General features: G+C 43.3%; 1 protein-coding gene across 2 annotated transcripts in view; it reads left to right on the forward strand.

The window, feature by feature from the left end:
• Positions 1-963: 963 nt before the first annotated feature.
• The window catches only part of LOC106573083 (neuronal cell adhesion molecule), a 122191-nt gene continuing 99101 nt past the window's right edge, over positions 964-24053 (forward strand). For both annotated transcript variants that reach the window (XM_014147757.2, XM_014147760.2), the window contains exon 1: positions 964-1162. The gene's annotated coding sequence lies outside the window, so the exon portion shown is untranslated. The remainder of the gene's footprint in view (positions 1163-24053) is intronic.

Consider the following 24053-nt stretch of genomic DNA (forward strand, 5'->3'; position numbering starts at 1 on the left):
TTACACACGTCTTCCGGCACTATGGGGTGCCTGAGGATATAATGTCTGATCGAGGTCCCCAGTTCACTTCGAGAGTCTGGAGGGCATTCATGGAACGTTTGGGGGTCTCGATCAGCCTCACCTTGGGTTTCCAACCCGAGAGTAATGGGCACGTGGAGAGAGTGAACCAGGATGTGGGCAGGTTTCTGCGATCCTTTTGCCAGGAGGGGGCGGCGTTCGTGCCCTGGGCAGAGATGGCGCAGAACTCGCTCCGCCACTCCTCCACTAACCTCTACCCATTTCACAGCATGTACAATTATTTTAGCCTGCATGATTGTCACGACTTCCGCCGATGTCGGCTCCTCTCCTTGTTCAGGTGGCTTTCAGCGGTTGACGTCCCCTGCTTTCTAGCAATCGCCGCTCCATTTTTCATGTATCCATTTGTTTTGTCTTGTTCCCTGCACACCTGGTTTTCATTCCCCAATCAATCTACATGTATTTATTCCTCTGTTCCCCATCATGTCTTTGTGAAAGATTGTTTGTGTTACGTATTATTTGTTGATGCGCCAGACTGGTTTGTTTTTTCCGTGTTATTTCACGAATCCTTCCCTGTGGCTCAGTTGGTAGAGCATGGTGTGTGCAACGCCAGGGTTGTGGGTTCGATTCCCACGGGGGGCCAGTACAAAAAAATGCATGAAATGAAATGTATGTGTTCATTACTCTAAATCGCTCTCGATTAGAGTGTCGACTAAAATGTAAGAAGTTAATCGTAATTCTTGTGACTGTTTTGCACTTTTGCCTCAATAAAGTGTGCGCCTGTGACAATGATCATTTACCCCTTACAGCTGTTCTCCATCTGTGATGTTGAAAGAAACTGGGGACAGATTTGGAATTTGGAAACCTATTTTGTCAAATTGGTCCAGCGCTCGAGGCCACCCCCCTTCCGTAGCGGCGCTGCAGTGTGCGCGCTTGAAGAGTACCGCGGCTCGCGCGCTATCTTGTGAACCGGTGAGAGAGAGAGCGAGAGGAGGAGAGGACCAGTCAAGCAGCAGAGGCAAGTGGAAGCTCAAAGGACGGACGCGGTTCCAACTAAAAATACGCACCAGGGGAAAATAGCACTCTACTGCAAGAACCTGGAAGAGAGATCGCGCGCATACATTGTATTGCGCACCATACACTGCAGGTTAGTTAATTAAATAATGTTTTTATGCCATAACATCACAAAGGCAGAATGAGAGTCGTATGACGCTGTCGTCCATTCAGTAGTTTATGCGTGCGAACGTTGGATAGATGTTGTCTTTAGACTATCAAAAAACAAATCATTGTGTTCATTAAATTGCCGGAGCCAATTAAATTGCATGTTGTATAGCCTACATATGGAACCAGTACCAGTATTTAGGTTACTTCTTATGTGATACAGAAATGTGGTATATTACTCAGAACAGGTGTAGCCCATAGCTAGCTTTGGGACACAACATCGGGAGTGTGTGTATTGGTCCTACAGCCCTGTACATCAGTCTGTGCATCAGTGTGGTTGGTCAGGTGGACAGTTGTCAACAATGCTAGACTTGCGATGGCATCAATTGTTCATTTGTAGGTTATGGCTGTTTATCAAATGATAGTCAACCCAAGGCGCACTCTACAGCACCCCAAATGTTTGTGCCGCTATGCGCGTGACAATCATTTTGTTTTTTAACTTAACTGAAGGATTTCCACAAATTCTTGTATTCGTTGTAACGGGAGAGAGAGAGAGAGAGAGAGAGAGAGAGAGAGAGAGAGAGAGAGAGAGAGAGAGAGAGAGAGAGAGAGAGAGAGAGAGAGAGAGAGAGAGAGAGAGAGAGAGGGAGCTGAGCAGAGCAGAGCGTTAGACAATATGTAATGCAGTTGTGTAAAGAGCCTACGCACATAACTCAAGTTTGGTATTCGAGTAGATTTGGTCAGTTGATCGAAATCAAATAATGTGTTTGCTGTTATTTCACATGAGAAATGTCACGCTTGATACGATTTCTCGTTAGGGTGCAAATCAAATTTGTATTTCGTTTAATGTGTTGACACCAATATCTAGCATACTCCATTTTCTCTAAATTATAATTATTATAATTATAATATTCCCTGGAGATTTTCTTGTTGCATCTGTCATGTATTTGAGACGTTAATAATCAAGCCAAACAATTGCATTACTGCAAAAACATTCCCACCCATGTCTTACCCCACTTCCCCCCACTCTGTCCCCTTGTCAGACAAGCTTAATTCATTCATAGTGTACCCAGTGCCCCCCTTCAACACAAACAAACTCACACAACCAAACACTCAGCCACGTCCACTTTCCAGACACACACAAACACCCAAACGCACACACCCAAACACACACACACAGACAGAAACACACACACACACAGACAGAAACACACACACACCCAAACACACACAAAAACACGCGGCACTTTTACTTCTCAGTCCAATGAATACAATGCTAACGGCTAACAATGAATGACTAATGCTTTTATTGTCTGTGTAGTGGTGCTGTTCTGGCTGTGACACACTTTCTAGGTATGTTTATTCAGTCTGAGCAGACTATTGTTCATCTCCTCAAGTAGATAACAACTCCCTGACCTACCCTATGGCATCTGCATTCATTCTGAGAGAGCGCCCCAAAAATGTGTGTGTGTGTGTGTGTGTGTGTGTGTGTGTGTGTGTGTGTGTGTGTGTGTGTGTGTGTGTGTATCTCCTATTGTGGATTTTTGTTTGTGTACCCTGCCCTGGTGTTCCTTATTGTTTTTATTTAACCGTGGATTCTATTTGATCTAATTGTAAGATCAGTTTGTCACCATTGCTTTACAGATTTGTGACCCAGAGAGACCCCCTCTGGCAGTTGTCTTAAAGGGACACTACGGTGAAAACGGAGGAAAAACAACCGGTTATGTTGTTGTCCTTTGATGTTCAGGTCATTTTTCAACCTTTCTGTACTTCCTTCTATCATCTCAGTGACTTTTACGGTTTAGTTGACAGCTGTCGTCTGGCAGACCATTGTTGCTCACTTGACCGGTCATTGTTGAAAATGGGACAAGATAATACACAGTGACCTACCAGGCTGGTGACCTAGATATCTGGCCCTTACTTTCACTGCTTTCACCCAGCTCCAGTGCCACATGGAGATTTGCATAACTGTAAGGGATCACCATAATTACCATTTAGTGGTTGTGGTATCTGTGGTGTTGTGCGTGTGTCTGTGTGTGTATCTGTGAACATGTGTGTGTCTCTGTGTGTGTGTGTGTTTTGTTTTCATGCATGCGTTTATGTGTATGTCCCAGGCATTATGAGAGTCCCAGTTTCCCAGTAGATGATAACGTAGAACTGGCCAGTCCTTAGAGCGATGGGAAAGGCTGGGGTGTAGAAGAGGAAAATGCCACTTATTCAACACTGTGGGCTGGTGAAGCATGCAGACTATTCTGTGAGAAGTGACTTGTTCTCTATCTCCGGTCGTCTGCCAGGCAGTTGCTAGCTTATGTTCTAACTCCCCCCCCCAAGGCAGCAGGACAATGTTTTTCAGTCATACAACCAACGCACTCAGTCTGGTCTACTCATGATGATGTCATAACGGTTCCTCGGAAGAATTGAATATCAACTTTTATGACACATTCATATTTGAATGTTCTTTTTGGGAAAACTGCGTGCGTCAAATCAACCGTTATTTGTCCAGAACGGAAGTGTTGAAAGACATTAGAGCCAAGACGGTTCATTTGGAGCTATTGAATCACATCATGGAATCACACTTGTGGAGTTGTGTCCGTTTAGTAAAGGCAGATCTCAGTCTGAATAGTTTACTTTTGATCATGCAGTTCTCGATGCTTTCTTTAGATTTTTTTTTTTTTTACAAAAACAACACAGACCTACGGTATTGATTATTCTGTGTGTCTCAGAGGTTGTTACTTGTAAGACACATGTTTGTACCCTGGGGGTTACCATTTTTAGTTGTACACTACAGTGAAGGAAAAAAGTATTTGATCGATCCCCTGCTGATTTTGTACGTTTGCCCACTGACAAAGAAATTATCAGTCTATAATTTTAATTGTAGGTTTATTTGAACAGTGAGAGACAGAATAACAACAAAACAATCCAGAAAAACGCATGTCAAAAATGTTATAAATTGATTTGCATTTTAATGAGGGAAATAAGTATTTGACCCCCTCTGCAAAACATGACTTAGTACTTGGTGACAAAACCCTTGTTGGCAATCGTAGAGGTCAGACGTTTCTTGAGGTTGGGCACCATGTTTGCACACATCTCAGGAGGGATTTTGTCCCACTCCTCTTTGCAGATCTTCTCCAAGTCATTACGATTTCGAGGCTGACGTTTGGCAACTCGAACCTTCAGCTCCCTCCACAGATTTTCTATGGGATTAAGGTCTGGAGACTGGCTAGGCCACTCCAGGACCTTAATGTGCTTCTTCTTGCGCCACTCCTTTGTTGCCTTGGCCGTGTGTTTTGGGTCATTGTCATGCTGGAATACCTATCCACGACCCATTTTCAATGTCCTGACTGAGGGAAGGAGGTTCTCATCCAAGATTTGACGGTACATGGCCCCGTCCATCGTCCCTTTGATGCGGTGAAGTTGTCCTGTCCCCTTAGCAGAAAAACACCCCCAAACCATAATGTTTCCACCTCCATGTTTGATGGTGGGGATGGTGTTCTGGGGTCATAGGCAGCATTCCTCCTCCTCCTCCAAACACGGCGAGTTGATGCCAAAGAGCTCCATTTTGGTCTCATCTGACCACAACACTTTCACCCAGTTGTCCTCTGAATCATTCAGATGTTCATTGGCAAACTTCAGACGGGCATGTATATGTGCTTTCTTGAGCAGGGGGACCTTGCGGGCGCTGCAGGATTTCAGTCCTTCACAGCGTAGTGTGTTACCAATTGTTTTCTTGGTGACTATGGTCCCAGCTGCCTTGAGATCATTGACAAGATCCTCCCATGTAGTTCTGGGCTGATTCCTCACCGTCCTCATGATCATTGCAACTCCACGAGGTGAGATCTTGCATGGAGCCCCAGGCCGAGGGAGATTGACAGTTCTTTTGTGTTTCTTCCATTTGCGAATAATCGCACCAACTGTTGTCACCTTCTCACCAAGCTGCTTGGCGATGGTCTTGTAGCCCATTCCAGCCTTGTGTAGGTCTACAATCTTGTCCCTGACATCCTTGGAGAGCTCTTTGGTCTTGGCCATGGTGGAGAGTTTGGAATCTGATTGATTGATTGCTTCTGTGGACAGGTGTCTTTTATACAGGTAACAAGCTGAGATTAGCAGCACTCCCTTTAAGAGTGTGCTCCTAATCTCAGCTCGTTACCTGTATAAAAGACACCTGGGAGCCAGAAATCTTTCTGATTGAGAGGGGGTCAGATACTTATTTCCCTCATTAAAATGCAAATCAATTTATAACATTTCTGACATGCGTTTTTCTGGATTTTTGTTGTTGTTATTCTGTCTCTCACTGTTCAAATAAACCTACCATTAAAATGATAGACTGATCATTTCTTTGTCAGTGGGCAAACGTACAAAATCTGCAGGGGATCAAATACTTTTTTCCCTCACTGTATGTCCTCACAGGTCAGTCAGTCAGACAGGTAGTGAAAGTGCACTCTTGCTTTGAATAGACAATATTATTTAGCAATGATCTGAATGTAGCCGGTCTGCCACTCAATGATATGAATGTCTGCTACAGCCGGCTGACCTGCTCTGATGTAAGTAATCCCAGGCGAGTAAGAGAGGCCCATGTACATCCATTAGTGTCACCGGGTTCTGGGCCTGTCTCTGTGTGTGTGTGTTTCGTGTGTGTATGTGTGTTCCCATCGGGCCAGGCAGGCGTCACAGTGAAAATGTTTTAGTCTAGTTTCTCTGTCACACCCCTGTCCTCCTCACTGCCGGCAGAATAATGTCTCATTAGGGGGACCACCATAGAAACACATAGTGTGCATCCCAAAATGACACCCTATTCTCATTATACCCACCCTATTCCCAGGGCTCTGGTCAAAAGTATTGCACTATGTAGAGAAAAGGATGCCCTTTGGGACGCAACCATATAATACTGTTCTGTTTAATTCTGTGAGGACCACAGGGTGACTGTGAAGGATATCTCTCCCTCGGTCTCACTGCTGCTTGGCTGTCTCTGCCTGCTCAACAGGCATTACATGGAGCTGGATGTGTCACGGTTTTTAAAGGTCCATTGCAGCCATTTTTATCTCAATATTAAATCACTTCTGAGAAACAATGAAGTACCTTACATGGATTGTTTTAAATTAAAATGGTAATAAAGAAACAAAAATAGCTTCTTAGCAAAGAGCAAATTCTCAAGCAAGAATTTTGTTAGGACTGTCTGGGAGTGGGGAGGGGAAAACTGAAAATTAGCTGTTATTGGCAGAGAGGTTTGGAACTCTCTTTCTTATTGGTCTATTAACTAATTTACCTCTAGGTGATCACACCAGGCAGGCCAAAACTATCCCATCAAAAAAGCTGACATTTCCATCGGCCTTTTCAAACAGCTCTTACACTAAAAGGGCATTATCATAATTTTCAGTATTATTCCAAACTCATAGTGTAAAAATATAAATAAAACACAGGAAATCGCGTTTCTGACTGCAATGGGCCTTTAATAAATGTATGCATGTATACAAATCTGCTTAGAGAAAAAAGCAGGCAAGCACGCACACACAGACACACAGACACACAGACACACACACACATATATATATATATATATATATATATATATATATATATATATATATATATATATATATATATATATACACACACACATGCCTGAGTAGTGACAAGCTGGTGAAGCACAATTAGAGTTTCACACTTGGTTAGCCACTGGTGCTAATGGGGATTGACAGGTTCCTGTCCTGTCCTCTGCGCTCCTCACAGCTGCACAATGTGGTTGTTTACATCATAGACCTAGATTTTTAATGTCTTAGAAAAAGAGGCGAGGTTAGGTGATCCATACATTGTGATATCAGACTGATTCTGGACTGACTCAGACATGATTGCCTCGACTAGAAACAATCTAGTTGATTTGGTTGATTCTCACTGTTGCTGTAAACAATAGCGCTTTCTTCTCGAGATTCCTTGTGTAACGTTTCATTACTCCAACATCAAGTAATAGGATATTGTTTGGCTTGTTGTACTATACATAAAACACGCAAGAAACCTGGAGCTACACAAAGGGTTATAGTAGTGTTAGGCTATATGTGTGCTCCTTATTACCGAGCTAGCTATATGACTTTGTGGTCAAGAATCTCAGGTCAGGGCAGTGTTTGGTTGCTAGGATAGACGTTAGATTTACAGGAGCGGTCAGCCAATGGTCTAGTCAGCCCTGGTCCCGCCTAGCTCCTAGCTGAAGTAGCAGTCCAAAGTGAATAAACTATTGTTATAAATGTGCTCTTTAATAATACCTAACTGTTTTATTAACTTGTGGTCATTTGTTTGGTTGCTAGGACAGATGGCGTAAAAGGAGTGGTTAGTCAGTCATCGGTCAGTCTCCCCCAGTTGCCCAGCAGTAGCCCCACTGTGACTGAATTATTACCCATGTCAGGTTATTATGCCATTATAGCCGTCCGACCCAATCGCTCAAGGTTACCCCGGGATACGGTATTATCACCCTCCCATGTAAGGATTATTACACCCCTCAGTGAGAACAAAAGTGAAGCGATGCTCTTTTCTGTTCAAACGGACTGTGAGGGATCAACTAGCAGAAAGCCTCCTTTTAAAGTGGGTGGTGAGGAATCGGAAGATAATAGAATGTGATGTTGTGGGTTTAATGTTCTATGTTCCCCCTACCCAATAGAAACCAAATTAACAGGCTAACCCACCATCTTTGATTTGAACAATGTAACGTAAACCACTTGAGCTTCTAGGCAGTTAACTAACACGGGGATTCATTCTTCACAACCTGACTTACTGAATTTATTTTCTGTGATATGAACAAGACTAAGCTGAGAGGGAGGGGGTTGAAGGAATGAAGGATATGTTTGTTAGTCTGCTTCTTCTTACCACCCATTGGAAAGAAGAGGAGGGGAGAAGCGAAAGGGGGGAAGAAGGGTGGACGCAAGGGGTGTGTGGAAGCTTTGGGGGGGGGATCATGTACCCAATGGAACGCTGAGAAGGGGCAAGGGGAACAAAAGAGGGTCTGTTTTGCCCCGTCCCCACTGGCTGGGCCGTTGTTCTTGGAGCATTTCTTGTGAAGTAGGGGGGTGCTGCCGGATCAGGGGGCTGGGGACTCGGGTGTCTGGGCTACAAGCCTGGGCACTGGCTGGATCTCTGTTTGAAGAGAAGATCTGGATATTTGTTTGAAGACCAGAGATTTTATAGTGGAGGAAAACAATCTCAGCCTATAGCCAGCCCCATCCCTAACCTCAGCCACAGCTCCATCCCCAGCCCCAACCCCAACCTCAGCCTCGGCCAATGCTCCATCCCCAAACCCAGCCCCTGCCCCAGGCTCTTGCCAAGTCCTGCAGGTGCGGCAGATATGTGAGAGAGATGGACACCTGCTCTGAAGAGGGTCATAGTGGAAGAATGCCACAGCAGCTGCATGACGCTGTCCTCTAGTCTGTCCATTGAGACAGACAGCAGGACAGGAGTGCTACCCTAGCAGCAGGATGCTGTGGAAGTAGGTTCTTTAGGGAAGGGAGCGTGCCCTTGAACGCTCCCGAGAACATTCTCATGCTTCCTTCCTCTCATTCGCATAGGCTTAAGAAGAACCCATCACCCTCCTTCCTCCCCCTTCGTCCCCCGTTCCTCTCCCCTCTCTGTTGACATAGTGGCTTGGCCCACTTGTGTTGTCTAATTGCTCAGCAAATATGCCACCACAGCCCTTATCCCGCTTTTCAAGTCTAAGATTTAAAGAGCCAGGCCTGGACCTGCCAAGAAAGAATGACATTAAACCTACCACTGGCTTCCTTCAACACTCCCATGCTCTGTGGTTGATGTAGTTATCTCTTAGAAAAAATATGCACTATGCAGAAATTGCTCCGCCATTTCATGGCTGCTAAAATTCTAATAGTTCTTCTAAATTCTCTTAATCCAATACAGGATTAAGATTGAATCCTATTACACCGGCTCTGATGCTCATCAAATGTGTCAGGCCTTGAAAACTATTACGGACTACAAAGGGAAACCCAGACGTGAGCTGCCCAGTGACGCGAGCCAACCAGATGAGTTAAATGCCTTTTATGCTCGCTTTGAGGCAAGCAACACTGAAGCATGCACGAGAGCACCAGCTGTTCTGGATGACTGTGTGATAACGCTCTAGGTAGCCGATGTGAGCAAGACCTTTAACCTCTATGGGCTAGGTGGGACGCTAGCGTGCCACCCGTGGTGCACTCCATCAACAGCAGGTGCATTTCAAGAGCGGCAAATTTGAATCCAAATAAATGTCAAAATTCAAATTTTTCAAAAATACAACTATTTTACACCATTTGAAAGATAAACATCTCCTTAATCTAACCACGTTTTACGATTTCAAAAAGGTTTTACGGCGAAAGCATAAATTTAGAGTATGTTAGGACAGTACATTTACAAGAGTTGTGTGTAATGTTTTGTCAAGTCAAAGACAGGGTCACCAAAACCATAAAACCAGCTAAAATGATGCACTAACCTTTTACAATCTCCATCAGATGACACTCCTAGGACATTATGTTAGACAATGCATGCATTTTTAGTTCTATCAAGTTCATATTTATATCCAAAAACAGCGTTTTACTATGGCATTGATGTTGAGGAAATCGTTTCCCTCCAATAACCGGCAGTCAAGTCAGCGTCACAAATTAAATAATTAAAATTAGAAAACATTGGTAAAATATTATATTGTCATTTAAAGAATTATAGATTTACATCTCTTGAACGCAATCAACTTGCCAGATTTAAAAATAACCTTACTGGGAAATCACACTTTGCAATAATCTGAGCACTGCGCCCAGAAAAATACGCGTTGCGATACAGACTAGACGTCATGTTGGGGAGATCTAAAATCGAAAATACTATGTAAATAATCCATTACCTTTGATTCTCTTCATCAGATGTCACTTCCAGGTATCACAGGTCCATAACGAATGTAGTTTTGTTGAAAAAAGCTCATCATTTATGTCCAAAAATCTCCGTCTTGTTAGCACATGATCTAAGCCAGCCGGACTTCTCGTCATGAACGAGGGGAAAAAATATATTTCCGTTCGTTCAAACATGTCAAACGTTGTATAGCATAAATCATTAGGGCCTTTTTTAACCAGAACATGAATAATATTCAAGGTGGACGAATGCATACTCTTTTATAACCTATTGGAACGAGGGTACCCAACATGAACTCGCGCGCCAGGTGTCTAATGGGACATCATCGTTCCATGGCTCTTGTTCGGTCAGATCTCCCTCCAGAAGACTCAAAACACTTTGTAAAGGCTGGTGACATCTAGTGGAAGCAATAGGAAGTGCCAAAATATTCCTCAGCCCCTGTGTTTTTCAATGGGATAGGTTTAAAGTCAATACAACACATCAGGTATCCACTTCCTGTCAGAAAATGTCTCAGGGTTTTGCCTGCCAAATGAGTTCTGTTATACTCACAGACACCATTCAAACAGTTTTAGAAACTTTAGAGTGTTTTCTATCCATATATAATAAGTATATGCATATTCTAGTTACTGGGTAGGATTAGTAACCAGATTAAATCGGGTACATTTTTTTTATCCAGACGTGCAAATGCTGCCCCCTAGCCCTAACAGGTTAAACAGGTCAACATTCACAAAGTCTCGGGGCCAGATGGATTACCAGGACGTGTACTCAAAGCATGCGTGGACCAACTGGCAAGTGTCTTCACTGACATTTTCAACCTCTCCCTGACTGAGTCTGTAATACCTACATGTTTCAAGCAGACCACCATAGTCCCTGTGCCCAAGGAAGCGAAGATAACCTGCCTAAATGATTTCCGCCCTGTATTACTCAGTAGCCATGAAGTTCTTTGAAAGGCTGGTCATGGCTCACATCAACAGCATCCTCCCGGATACCCTGGACCCACTCCAATTCGCATACCGGCCCAACAGATCCACAGATGATGCAATCTCAATCACACTCCATACTGCCCTTTCCCACCTGGAGAAAAGGATGTGAGAATGCTGTTCATTGACTACATCTCAGCGTTCAACACCATAGTGCCCAAGAAGCTCATCACTAAGCTAAGGACCCTGGGACTAAACACCTCCCTCTGCAACTGGATCCTGGACTTCCTGACGGGCCGCCCCCAGGTAAGGGTAGGCAACAACACATCTGCCACGCTGATCCTCAACACTGGGGCCCCTCAGGGGTGTGTACTTAGTCCCCTCCTGTACTCCCTGTTCACCCACGACTGCGTGGCCAAACACGACTCCAACACCATCATTAAGTTTGCTGACGACACAACAGTGGTAGGCCTGATCATCGACAACGATGAGGCAGCCTATAGGGAAGAGGTCAGAGAACTGGCAGTGTGGTGCCAGGACAAAAACCTCTCCCTCAATGTGAGCAAGATTAAGGAGCTGATTGTGGACTACAGGAAAAGGCGGGCCGAACAGGCCCCCATTAACATCAACGGGGCTGTTGTGGAGCAGGTCGAGAGTTTCAAGTTCCTTTGTGTCCACATCACCAAAGATCTATCATGGTCCAAACACACCAAGACAGTCGTGAAGAGGGCACGACAAAGCCTTTTCCCCTTCAGGAGTCTGAAAAAATTTGGCATGGTTCCCCAGATCCTCAAAAAGTTCTACAGCTGCACCATCGAGAGCATCCTGACCGGTTGCATCACCGCCTGGTATGGCAACTGCTCGGCATCTGACCGTAAGGCGCTACAGAGGGTAGTGCGTACGGCCCAGTACATCACTGAGGCCAAGCTTCCTGCCATCCAGGACCTATATAATAGGTGGCGTCAGAGGAAAGGCCATAAAATTGTCAGAGACCGGAGCGCCAAGTCTAGGACCAAAAGGCTCCTTAACAGCTTCCCCCAAGCCATAAGACTGCTGAACAATTAAGCAAATGGCCACGGGACCTTTACATTGACACCGCTGCTACTCGCTGTTTACTATCTATGCATAGTCACTTCACCCCTACCTACATGTACAATTGACCTCTAACCTGTACCCCCGCACACTGACTTGGTACCGGTACCCCTGTATATAGCCTCGTTATTGTTATGTTATTGTATTACTTTTTCTCAATGAGAATGACAGCTCTATAATTCACATTTCTATGTCAATTTGGTCGGCGCTCCAAAAAAGTTACATATTGCAGCATTAAATGGATGTTATGTTGCCACTGTATATGAACTATGGTGTAGTGGCACACGTATGGAGTTACAGTATGTGTTATTAGCGCAGCTTCATCCCTTGAAAAATAGGTATTTTCCAAAAGCTGACCTCATTAGGATAACCTGGTGAAATAAAGGTTAAATAAGAAGGTTAGATTAATTCTTCTAGACCCATCACATGCAACAGTGATTGATTTAACCAGATGAAGGTAGACACTTAGCTGCCAGCACATGAATAAAGGTGACAAAGGGGCTTTTCTATAGTTCAGGAGGCCAACTGAACATTGTGACTCATTTAGGTCCTGGTTCCCTAATACCGCTGCCGTTTCCACCCCCCCATACCCCCCCCAGTCCCCACTCCATGGTTAGGGACCATGTCACCAGCTCAGCCTCCACTACTGAAGGACTCTTAATCCAACTGGGATGACAGCTTGGCTCTCTTTCCCTGTTTCTGTGGCACTAGCTAGATGCTGAGACCAATGAGCTTTTCTTCCTTCCGCCTTTTTTCATCCCTTAAAACCCCAAACACAGCCACGGGAATCCTGGGAAAATTCTCCCCTTGGGCGACGAGACAAAGAAACGGGATGGTAAACAAATCCTACTGCGAATCTATCAGAGATTTTCTCTTCCTCCATCTCCATTCAGCCCCAGATAAATGTTCCAATCCATGTCCCTTTTGAGATTTCTTTACAACAAAAAACAGTGCTGCCTCTGGTTGGTGTTTTTCTGTTGTTCTCCTCCCTGCCTGTGTGACGCGTTGTTTTATAGCATAATCTATACCCCACCATAATCTTTGTGTGTCCATGGCTTCAAAATGATTAGAGAAGATTGAGGTCAAAAACAAAGTAGAATCCTAAAAGTAGTCCCCCAGTAAACCCACTCCCCCTTTCTTGGTAACACCCAATCGGGCGCCCTGATCCCCAGGTCACATGTTGAGGGACATTCAAACGGATTAATCAGCTCCAGCGTCAGAACAATGAGTATTAGCCATGTTTATTGAGAGTCTAATGCACTCTGTCAGCTATGGAGAATTTTTCTCTCTCAGGCGAGGGTGCTGCCACAGTAAGTACTGGTAAGGGAAGGAGTTGGGGGCAGAGCTGGCACCAGTAATGTTGTTATTACACTGAGAGGACTGTTGCTTAGTTAATTTCATCCCTATGTTCCCATTTTGATTTGTTTTTCTAATTTAAAATATATTGGACATTTACCAAACCAATCCCTACCAACTCCAAGCCTGTATAGCAGTTAGTGACCAAGAAGAAGGGAATGGGTAAGAAGACAATGAAGGGGGAGAGAGCGGAGCAGCGCTGGCATCAGGAATGTTGTTTTGAATTTTCATTGGGAGAATTGTTTACAGCTTGATGTATTAATAATCCTACGTGTAATCTCAATACTCCCACTACGCGTACAGTAATTGGCATGTACTCGTCATGTCATTATATTACACTTACACTGGGGGAAAAAAGTATTTGATCCCCTGCTGATTTTGTACGTTTGCCCACATACAAAGAAATGATCAGTCTATAATTTTAATAGGAGGTTTATTCGAACAGTGAGAGACAGAATAACAACAAAACAATCCAGAAAAATGCATGTCAAAAATGTTATAAAATGATTTGCATTTTAATGAGGGAAATAAGTATTTGACCCCTCTGCAAAACATGGCTTAGTACTTGGTGGCAAAACCCTTGTTGGCTATCACAGAGGTCAGATGTTTCTTGTAGTTGGCCACCAGGTTTGCCCACATCTCAGGAGGGATTTTGTCCCACTCCTCTTTGCAGATCTTCTCCAAGTCATTAAGGTTTCGAGGCTGACGTTTGGCAACTCGAACCTTCAGCTCCCTCCACAGATTTTCTATGGGATTAAGGTCTGGAGACTGGCTAGGCCACTCCAGGACCTTAATGTGCTTCTTCTTAAGCCACTCCTTTGTTGCCTTGGCCGTGTGTTTTGGGTCATTGTCATGCTGGAATACCCATCCACCACCCATTTTCAATGCCCTGGCTGAGGGAAGGAGGTTCTCACCCAAGATTTGACGGTACATGGCCCCGTCCATCGTCCCTTTGATGCGGTGAAGTTGTCATGTCCCCTTAGCAGAAAAACACCCCCAAAGCATAATGTTTCCACCTCCATGTTTGACGGTGGGGATGGTGTTCTTGGGGTCATAGGCAGCATTCCTCCTCCTCCTCCAAACACGGCGAGTTGAGTTGATGTCAAAGAGCTCCATTTTGGTCTCATCTGACCACAACACTTTTACCAGTTGTCCTCTGAATCATTCAGATGTTCATTGGCAAACTTCAGACAGGCATGTATATGTATTCTTGAGCAGGGGGACCTTCAGTCCTTCACAGCGTAGTGTGTTACCAATTGTTTTCTTGGTGACTATGATCCCAGCTGCCTTGAGATCATTGACAAGATCCTCCCGTGTAGTTCTGGGCTGATTCCTCACCGTTCTCATGATCATTGCAACCCCACGAGGTGAGATCTTGCATGGAGCCCCAGGTCGAGGGAGATTGACAGTTCTTTTGTGTTTCTTCCATTTGCGAATAATCGCTCCAAATGTTGTCACCTTCTCACCAAGCTGCTTGGCGATGGTCTTGTAGCCCATTCCAGCCTTGTGTAGGTCTACAATCTTGTCCCTGACATCCTTGGAGAGCTCTTTGGTCTTGGCCATGGTGGAGAGTTTGGAATCTGATTGATTGATTGCTTCTGTGGACCGGTGTTTTTTTTACAGGTTGCATGCTGCGGTTAGGAGCACTCCCTTTAAGAGTGTGCTCCTAATCTCAGCTCGTTACCTGTATAAAAGACACCTGGGAGCCAGAAATCTTTCTGATTGAGAGGTGGTCAAATACTTATTTCCCTCATTAAAATGCAAATCAATTTATAACATTTCTGACATGAGTTTTTCTGGATATTTTTGTTGTTATTCTGTCTCTCACTGTTCAAATAAACCCACCATTAAATTATAGACTGATCCTTTCTTTGTCAGTGGGCAAACGTACAAAATCAGCAGGGGATCAAATACTTTTTTCCCCCACTGTACATTATTAATACTGTGTTTCGATTACTTGTAATCCGCACATCAGGATTGGGACGTCATTTAGATGATTTGTTTTTTGGAAAGGTTGGATGTTTCCCCGAAGTACTAAGGCTGTATACAAGTAACCTTTAGCCTAGCATATATGTTTCTAATAGAGATTCAAACGTTTTTGTCTCTTCCAAATTCTTCTTCTATATCCTTCGTCTTTATCTCCCACAAAATGGGCCACTTTGCGTGAGAAAACCACCGTATGAATAAAAGACTAAAAGATAATCAGCGCCGAGACGACAACAGCCACAGCGACACAGCGAGTTGACTAGAATACATTCCTATGCCAGAGCAATTTAAGATCAAACACACTACAGTGGAATAGAAATCAGTGTAATCTCTTTCCTCTGTCTGTAGTCCCCCTCCTTCCCTGCTTCTCTGACTCAGAGCTCGACTTGCTCTTTGGTGGCTCTGAAAGAATGTCATTGTCACTAAGGCAATTCCCGCCTCTAGCCCCAGCAGTGAAGAGGATGGAGGGATGAATGGTGACTTCATTTATCAGCCACCTCAGAGGCTGGCTGGGCTTGATAACCCAATCAAACGACCAGTGTGGCTGAGAGGTTTGTCTGGGGCACCAGAGAGCTTGTCTGTCTGGTCTGGTCTGTCTGTCTTGTCTATGTGCTTGCAGGTCTTTGAATGTGTCCTGGTGATCTAATCTGTATTTTTAGAGTTCTGAGAACCGGTCAATTCTGGGTAAGAGATGGACTGGAGATAGAGGGGAAGGCTTTTCAGACTACTGAGCCAAGCCAAGCTGTACTGAGCTGGCCTGGTTTCGAATGCACCATAGTTGCTGGAACTGTGCTGAAAAGGACAATGAGATTAGAAGGCTCTCACAGTCAATACGAGTCAGTTATTAAATAGGCCATGGTTTTTGGTCCCGTTAGTGGACTAACTCTCCATTGGTTAGCTGTGGTATTTGAGTGTTGGCTGAGGTTGAAAGGAGTCCAGATCTAATGAACAATGTACCGTTCGAGGTTGGCTTGTTTGGAGCCTCCGGCCTAGCTCCACAAGACAAATGACACATGACCCATGACCGTATTCAAAAAGCATCTCAAAATAGGATTGCTGGTCTAGGATCAGTTACCCTTATCTATATAATTGTATTCGTTATAATCTAAAAGGCAAAACTGATCCGATATCAGCAATTGAGACACTTTGTTAATATGGGCCCATAGTTCTCTTTGAGAGAAGCTACCGTAGCAGACATGTTACTCAAAGGGCTAGCTGGGTGACAGAGTGAACGTTGCCTACATAAATGAGGACAAATGCAACAATCAGGATTTCTGTTTTTTGTCAATTTGTGATGGTGCGTCGTTGAAGGGGAGTTTATGTAGTTGTGATAGCTCTTTGAGTGGGAAAAGTGAGACTTCATATAGCTGGTTTTGAAGTCTGCTCTTCAATGGTTTGATTTGATATTTAACGGTGTGTCGAGGGGAACAGAGCAGAGTTGTTAAAAAAAAATCCTCATATATTCACCAGAGCTTTCATCAAATTTCCTGTAGAATAATAGATTGAATTGCGGACGAGGAGAGCTCAAGGTGCTACCATAGCTTTTGTCCTGTCTCTTCTATGGCTGGTCTCAGTTAAAAAAATCTTATGTTTAATCCATTGATTTTATGCAACAGAGAATAGGTATTTTTTTTCATGAAAAATTCTAATTTACATGATTGAATGGTGGGGATTGAAAGATATCTAAGCCTAGGATATTTAAATTGGTTCCATTTCCCATACATGCAATATTTCTACTGGATGATATCCAGAGTTTATAGCTGAGCTTCTCAGATAAAGGACCAATCACCTCCCTGAGAGCAGATTACTTTCTGATCTCCATCCACCTCTCTCTCTCTCTCTCTCTCTCTCTCGCTCTCTCTGTCTCTCTCTAGCTCGCTCGCTCGCTCTCTCTCTCTCTTTTATCTTAAGAGATGATAGAACACCAGACGATAGCCCTCTGGAGTCCTCTTAGTGGAATATTCATTACTCACTGGGTGTGTCCCAAATGGCACCCTATTTCCTATGTGGTGCACTACTTTTGACTATGGGCCCTGATCAAAAGTAGTGCACTATATTGGGAATAAGGTGCCATTTGGAATGTAACCTAGCTCACCCTACTCTTCCCTACGCTGTTGTAAGGTCAAATCCTGACTTTGAATCTGCCTCAGTGTTGCTAGTATTTGCTATCCTTTGTCCTACTCATGTTCCCGAGCTCCACAAGGTTAAGGTGAGATAGGTCCCAGGGAAAGGAGACACTGTATTTCCTTACCAAGTTGTCTGATCTCTTTTCTTCTGGTTGTAAAAAGGATGTGGTACCCAGTACACGCCTTTCTGTGGTAACTAGAGATGCACTGTTTTGTTCACCCCGGAACACAACTCATCAGATGTTTTGGAGACACAGTGCTCTCCAGTTTAATTTGTGGTACATGGATATATTACTTTCAACACATTCTTCCAGAGTAGAGTGCAATATTCTGATCCATGGATAAGAGTTGTTACTTCTGCTTATTCTGTATCTAGACCAAATCTTCTCAAGCTGAGAAGTACAGAGATATTTAATGCATAAATGTATACATTTATTTATGTGTGTATACAGTATGTTTCAATTTATGTCTAGATTTCCTGTGATATCTATTTCCCATATGGTTAAACATAGGTACTCGTTCCCTGATAGCTAATTACTAAACAGACTAGAATAGGTCCACAGCATGAGGGTTGGTTGGATTCACCATGCTCGTCTTCAATGTTAAAATCCCATTAAGCATTTGGTGCCCGAGTCAAACTACCACGGGATTAACCCATAATATATACCCAAACACAACCCTGGGAGAGAGTGATAGCAGCACTGCGCTTCCCTAATCTGACTGCTTCCCCGGTACCACTGGTTTACAGATAGAATGCCTCCTCCATCGTTCACTGACAGATAAATAACAACACCTCTCACCTTACCTCCTCCAAAGCGACTTTATGCTGAAGACAGTCATTTTTAGTATGTGTAGGCCTATGGGATCCCTGCGGGAACTGAACCCACAACCAGTTGGTGTTTATAGCGTCTTACCAACTGAGCCTTAGGGCCACAGGCACGCAGGACCATGCAAACTACTCCACCAACCCCTGGCCTGGTCCCCAGTGCCTCTTGGGTAATGGAACTGGTGGGTTCTATGGTTCTATCAACCTTTGTGTCAACATCATCCTGGAAGCATTCACACTTATCAGGTGTTTTAGATCATCCAAACCAAACTATGATCACAGTTTCAGTCAACGGCTTACCAAAATGTATGATTTTAACAACCAAACAATCCGATAGGGCACAATGCATGTTGCATGACATTAGTGTGTTTTTTGAAGATATGTGATTGCATGAATTTACCAAGTTTTCCCTCACCATATCTCAAACATCCACATACTGTACTTTGATGTAGACTTGGAAGTGTAGCAGGGAGGAGACCCCCCCCCCAGTGTCACGTCCCAAATGGCGCCCTATACCCTACATAGTGCACTACTTTGACCAGAGCACTATGGGAACCTGGTCAAAAGTGCTCTAGATATTGAATAGGGTGCCATTTGAGATTGCCGCTATCTGTGGTTTCATTGGTTTACTACTTCACAAACTTAAACCCTCCACCCTCTGATCTGTAGTTCCTGGTGTAAATAGAACCAAACCTGTAATCCCTTTCATTTGTTAACGTCTTTAGGATGTCAGTATCTTCATTATTGCCTGTGCATTTTATTGACTTTTCCTTTTGGTTCACTTTGAGGGAAATGAATGAAAATACGTGTTTACTGTGGTCATTACTGTTTAACTGTCTATTTTTTAAGAGGCTAATAAACAAACAGGATGCCCCATTGACTCAGGTTAAAGGCTCACTCCTTAATTTGAAAAACAACAAAATGGCAGCTCCACCACTTGGTTTGCTATAAAGCTGAGGGATGGGGCTGCTACAGAAGTGTAACCACTCTCAAACAGGGATTTAAAGGATAAAGACAGCTGTAGATGTCACAGATTGGGTCTTTAAAAGTTATTCTAACGGATGTTATGTAGTGGCGGTGAGAAGGGTGAGAAGTGTGATATGGTGGACGAGAAGGCCAGGCTGGGGTGAGAAATGGAAGAGGCAGTGACCGGAGCTTGCTCTCTGTCTCACCGGGGCGCACCATTCTATTATAGACTGTCTGGCGTAAATATGGCTTTCTCTGGCTTTTTCTTTGATGATAGGAACAATAAACCTGCTGGAGGCTTAGGGCAATTTTTTTCTCCCCATGAACCCCTCCCTACCACTACTCCAAGTGTCCATGCTAGACACTCACTATCACTTTGACCGTGTCTTCTGCTTTTGCTGTGTGTAATAGAGAAGTAGTATGCCTTTTTCAAGTCATGAACAATGCTGTCCCAATATACTATTACCTTTTAAAAAATATTTTCTCGAAGTATGGAGCTATTGCAAAAGCATAGCAAAAGTTTGCGAGACTTTTTAAGTTCCAGTTTTCTCATGAGATCAGTGATTGTGAGTTGTTTGTCCTTGGCCTGAACAGATTGAAACATAGCCATGGTACAATGTGCTATTTGTCTGCTTTACGGTATTTCCCAATCCTAGACCATTTGAGTTTGTTTTCATCCTATTCTATCTCATCCTATTTGGAGGGCTCCCAAGTGGTGAAGCGGTCTAAGGCACTGCATCTCAGTGCTAGAGGCGTCACTACAGACCCTGGTTCGATCCTGGGCTGTATCACAACCGGCCATGATCATGAGTCCCATAGGGAGGCGCACATTTAGCACAGCGTCGTCCGGGTTAGGGGAGGGTTTGGCCGGTGTAGGCCGTCATTGTAAAATAAGCATTTGTTCTTAACTGACTTGCCTGGTTAAATAAATTTAAAAAATCTCAAATTGTTATTCTGTTTACTATATAGTTTGGATTTTAGGCTTAAACTGTGAATTTCCATTGGAAAGTTAATGAGTATTGGCAGCAGCGACCAGCGCATGCCTGAGACAGCTTTGGTGAATCACTTCATTCCAAATGGCTGACTAAAGAACGGCATAAGAGAGAAAGAGACAAGAAATCAAAGAGTCTAAATCTTAAAGCCATGCATTGGTGAAACGCACCAATGTGACGGAGGTCCATTTTATACCCATAATATCTAATAGCAAAGACTTTCTATGCATTTGACTCCTATTGTTTAGGACAGAGGCATGCTAGAGGGTCTGGGCCATAGAAATATAAACTCTTAATCTATTTATATGGTCATAGATATAGAGTCCACCCGGGACACCTACTACTCAACTGACCGCAATAGTTTTTTTCACATTTAACATGTTTTATATGAATATGCTATACTTGAAAGAGTAAAAAGAAATTAGCCTAGAATTGTCCTAGAAAAGGAAAATAATGAAGAGCAATCTCAGATAGGAAAATACAGTGTTGTCTTGGTGTACGGTCTATGAACTTCATCATATACCCCTTACTGTCATTGACCTTAGTACATGAATCATTGAGTCAGTAGCCCTCGCGATTCAGGAAGTAAACTGAAATTCCAATTGACTCCCTGAACTAACTGAAATGATATGGAATCAACCCCAACCCTTATGTTGAGTCCATGCTGTTGAACACATCTGTGTAGCTTGGTATATGTGGATCACTATAATTAGTGTGATCACTCAGAGGAAGGCTAATCCAATCCAGTAAACAGAACAACGTTAAGTGGCTTGTTGTGCTGGGGCCATGATGCCATTCATCCCTCCTCTATCCATTATCTCTATCCATCCATCCCTCCATCCATCCCTGCATCCGGTCAACACTAAACACATGGATGGGAATCAATTGGAAGGCAGGTGTACTGTAGGTGAGGTCAATGCTACAATGTTAAATTAGCGTAGGCCTGGTGGATATTCTGTTGTGTATTCCTGCATTATAATACAGATGAGTGCAATATGCTGTTTGTTATTGGATTTCACCCACCCGTACACTCTGATGTTGGCTTTAAAAATGGAAAACCTTCACAGTAATGAGCCTCCCTTCCATCTTCGGCCCCTTCACCAAAGTGCAAAACGAACGAAAACGTTACAAATCTACTGAATTGTTTCTGCTGGGAAGCATGTTGACACCTTTAGTTTCACAGAGTGCAAGCCTGCCCTGCTCTAAATGTTGAATGGACAAGTAAGGGCCAACCAAGGTTCTCTCTCTCTCTCTCTCTCACTCTCTGTGTAGTCTCTCTTTCCCATCTAACCTTCCTCCAGACAGAGCTCTCTGCAGCAGTTTTAATCAGACTAGAGCACTCTTGGTAACGCTTTACTGAGATCTGTTAGAGGTCGGTGTTACATAGCCTGTTGTGAGGACCTGCAGTATATAAAATACAGTGTTGAACATGATGTTTCCCTGTCCACCTGTGGTGCTATGAGAATTGTTCCGAGTCAGTCTTCTCGCTGACGTTGAGCTGTTGTAAGATGGCCCCATAGCCATGAGAACACTTTTTTATTGAACACTTTTTATTTACATTTTTTCTCTTGGCCTCTTGCCATTTGAATGCCCATTATCTGGCAGGATCTCATTTCTAAACACTAAAATAATTTTGGAGGCTGTGTGCAGGGCGGTCGGTCGACCACCACCCACCAGCACTGACCAGCCTGTGTCACGGTTAGAGTTGCAAAGCTACCGGTAATTTACAAAAGTTACCAGAATCTATGGCAATCTATGGTAACGTTGGTAATGTATACTTGACTAACTAAGATTCATACAGTGCCTTCAGAAAGTATTCATACCGTTTTAATTATTCCTCGTGTTGTTGTGTTACAACCTGATTTCAAAATGGATTAAATACAGTTGAAGTCGGAAGTTTACATAAACGAGTTTTAATGACTCCAACTTAAGTGTTTCAACCGCTCCATAAATTTCTTGTTAACAAACTATAGTTTTGGCAAGTCGGTTAGGACATCTACTTTGTGCATGACACAAGTAATTTTACCAACAATTGTTTACAGACAGATTATTTCACTTATAATTCACTGTATCACAATTCCAGTGGGTCAGAAGTTTACATACACTAAGTTGACTGTGCCTATAAACAGCTTGGAAAATTCCAGAAAATGATGTCACTTATAATTCACTGTATCACAATTCCAGTGGGTCAGAAGTTTACATACACTAAGTTGACTGTGCCTATAAACAGCTTGGAAAATTCCAGAAAATGATGTCATGGCTTTAGAAACTTCTGATAGGCTAATTGACATCATTTGAGTCAATTGGAGGTGTACCTGTGGATGTATTTCAAGGCCTACTTTCAAACTCAGTGCCTCTTTGCTTGACATCATGGGAAAATCAAAAGAAATCAGCCAAGACCTCAGAAGAAAATCTGGTTCATCCTTGGGAGCAATTTCCAAACGCCTGAAGGTACCACATTCATCTGTACAAACAATAGTATGCAGGTATAAACACCATGGAACCACACAGCCGTCATATCAGGAAGGAGACGCGTTCTGTCTCCTAGAGATGAATGTACTTTGGTGCGAAAAGTGCAAATCAATCCCAGAACAACAACAAAGGACCTTGTGAAGATGCTGGAGGAAAAAGTATCTATAGCCACAGTAAAACAAGTCCTATATCGACATAACCTGAAAGGCCACTCAGCAAGGAAGAAGCCACTGCTCCAAAACCGGCATAAAAAAGCCAGACTACGGTTTGCAACTGCACATTGGGACAAAGATCATACTTTTTGGAGAAATTTCCTCTGGTCTGATGAAACAAAAATAGAACTGTTTGGCCATAATGACCATCGTTATGTTTGGAGGAAAAAGGGGAAGGCTTGCAAACCGAAGAACACCATCCCAACCATGAAGCATGGGGGTGGCAGCATCATGTTGTGGGGATGCTTTGCTGCAGGAGGGACTGGTGCACTTCACAAAATAGATGGCATCATGAGGTAGGAAAATTATGTGGATATATTGAAGCAACATCTCAAGACATCAGTCAGGAAGTTAAAGCTTGGTCACAAATTGGTCTTCCACATGGACAATGACCCAAAGCATACTTCCAATGTTGTGCCAAAATGGCTTAAGGACAACAAAGTCAAGGTATTGGAGTGGCCAACAGAAAGCCCTGACCTCAATCCTATAGAAAATGTGTGGGCAGAACTGAAAAAGCGTGTGCGAGCAAGGAGGCCTTCAAATCTGACTCAGTTACACCAGCTCTGTCAGGAGGAATGGGCCAAAATTCACCTAATTTATTGTGGGAAGCTTGTGGAAGGCTACCCGAAACGTTTCTCCCAAGTTAAACAATTTATAGGCAATGCTACCAAATACTATTTGAGTGTATGTAGACTTCTGACCCACTGGGAATGTGATGTAAGAAATAAAAGCTGAAATAAATCATTCTCTCTACTATTATTCTGACATTTCACATTCTTAAAATAAATTGGTGATCCTAACTGACCTATGACAGGGAATTTTTACTAGGATTAAATGTCAGGGATTGTGGAACTGAGTTTAAATGTATTTGACTAAGGTATATGTAAACTTCCGACTTCGGAAGTTTACATACACCTTAGCCAAATACATTTAAACTCAGTTTTTCAACATCATACTTTCAAAATCTTAGCTATCAGTCATCATCATGAATCAAGTCTTGTCATATGAAGAGAAATTATAGATGAAACATATCGGTGCTCATCGGCCATTGGACATAAACATTACAC

This window comes from Salmo salar, chromosome ssa16 (genome assembly GCF_905237065.1).
Source record: "Salmo salar chromosome ssa16, Ssal_v3.1, whole genome shotgun sequence".
Lineage (NCBI taxonomy): Eukaryota > Metazoa > Chordata > Actinopteri > Salmoniformes > Salmonidae > Salmo > Salmo salar.